Source organism: Macaca mulatta, chromosome 20, assembly GCF_049350105.2.
Source record: "Macaca mulatta isolate MMU2019108-1 chromosome 20, T2T-MMU8v2.0, whole genome shotgun sequence".
Lineage (NCBI taxonomy): Eukaryota > Metazoa > Chordata > Mammalia > Primates > Cercopithecidae > Macaca > Macaca mulatta.
In genome coordinates, this window is record NC_133425.1 from 9859534 (window position 1) to 9861751 (window position 2218).

The window sequence follows — 2218 nt, forward strand, 5'->3', positions numbered from 1 at the left end:
ATGTGAGTCTGCATCTCACTAGCTAGGTAACGCTGAGCAAGGCATTTCGCCTCTCTGAGCTTCGGAGTGGGTGTGAGAATGAAGGAAAACCACAAGATGAATGGGCCAGCAGTGTGCCTTGTTCATAACTGAGGCTTAGGAACAGAGGGCCCCCTCCCACACTCCCCCAGCTACCATCTCTTTGCAGCCCTGCCAAGAAGGGCTGGCTTTCTTTCCCCTTATCTAGTGACCTATTACTGTGTTGCAAACCACCTCAAAATTTGTGGCACAAATAATAACCCTTTGGGGCCATCTGGGCTGCTATAACAGAATACCATAGGGTGGCTGATAAACAAACACATTCATTTCTCATGGTTCTAGGGGCTGGAAAGTCCAAAATCAAGGCACTGGCAGGTTCTGTGTCCAATTCTTGGTCATAGATGGCTGTCTTTTTGCTGTGTCCTCACGTGATAGAAGGGGTGAGGCAGTTCTTTGGGGCCTCTTTTGTAGGGGCACTAATGCCCTATAAAATATTATAGGTTTGACAAGAGGAGGGATGCAATCTGACTTTTTATTTTAAAGGGTCATTCCCCCTGGTTTAAATTTGAAGACAAAACTCCCAAGGGTGAGAACAAGGCCTTCCTAGTGCCCTCCCCACCACCCAACATCCTCTGGGCATAACTGAGAGAACCCTCAGTGAACTAGAGAGAAAACTATGAATAGAATCTGGTCCCAAGACACCCAACTGACTCTTTGTGTACTGTCCTGGGGGATTTCAGGAAACATAATCTGTGTCTTAAAAAAAAAAAAAAAAAAGTCTTATTTGTGTTGCTTAGTCACCCTATCAACTCTCCACGTTTTATTATCAGTAACCGTGAAATTGATGTTGATTTAATTCTGTTTTGCAAAGACAAAAAAAAAGTAATTTAGACAAAGGTTGCCAGCTGAGGCCATGTGCGTGCATGTGTGTACACATGAGCACACAGGGATATAGATTTTACATATGTGGACTTTACACATGTTCCTGTGTATTTGTGTGCTGACATGTCTGAGAATGGACACCACTGTGTGTGTCTGGGCACGTCTGTGAACACATCAGTGTGGTGTATACCCCTGGCAGCTCCCCATCTCACGCACAATAAAATCCGAAGTTCTTACAATGTCACAAAAGTTCTAACCCTGGCTACCTATGTATCGTTTCCTACGGCCCATCCCCTGGCTTACTCCATTGTGGCCAGGCTGACTTCCATGATGTCACTGAACACACAGGTTGAGAAAAGGGCCAATATCACTGACTGTACTTTTTCTAAAAATGCAGTGACTCAGGCAAGAGATGTGAGAACCTGTGCTCTCTCCTGCTCATCCTCTTCAGGGCATTCTTCGGAGAGCTGTGCTCAGTCACCAACTCAGAGGCTTTGTGAAATTCTGCAGGCAAGAAAAAACGAGCAAACATGGATTCTTTTTTTTTTTTTTTTTTTTGCAAACATGGATTCTTATGTTTGCCACTTTGTCCCACCCCCTTGGTGTTGGAAACTTGATAAGCGTATGAATTAATGAAATCACTACCACCTATTAATAACAACGAGTACTGGCTGGGCGTGGTGGCTCATGCCTGTAATTTATGAGCTTTGGGAGGCCGATGCAGGAGGACTGCTTGAAGCCAAGAGTTCGGAGGCCAGCTTGGACAACATAACAAGACACAGTCTCTACCAGAAAAAAAAAAAAAAAAAGGTGCCACGCAACTGTAGTCCCAGCTACTAGAGAGGCTGAAACAGAAGGATTCCTTGAGCCCAGGCGTTCAAGGCCGCAGTGAGCTAAAACTGCGCCACTGCACTCCAGCCTGGGTGACAGAGCAAGACCATCTTAGAAAAATAAACAAACAAACAAACAAATGGGTACTAAGAGCATGGATAACGATTACACTCGTGATAATAAATGCAGTAGCATGCTGGTTAAATAGCACAGGCTCTGGATCCCACACCCCGGGTGAATCCAGGCTTTACCATTTAGTAGCTGGGCGAGTTATTTAACTCCTATTTAACTCCTTTAGAGGAATGAGTTTGGCCACACATGTGAGGAGATGTTCCCACCTAGGCGGGTCCCCTCAGCAAACACGTCTCACCTGCGACCAGAGTGAAGCCTACACTGCCGGCAACCCCCGCACGCATGCGCGGCCCGGGCAGGTAGGTGGAGCCACGGTGCGCTGCGGTCAGATGGTTGCACGCGGGGGCGGGGCCGC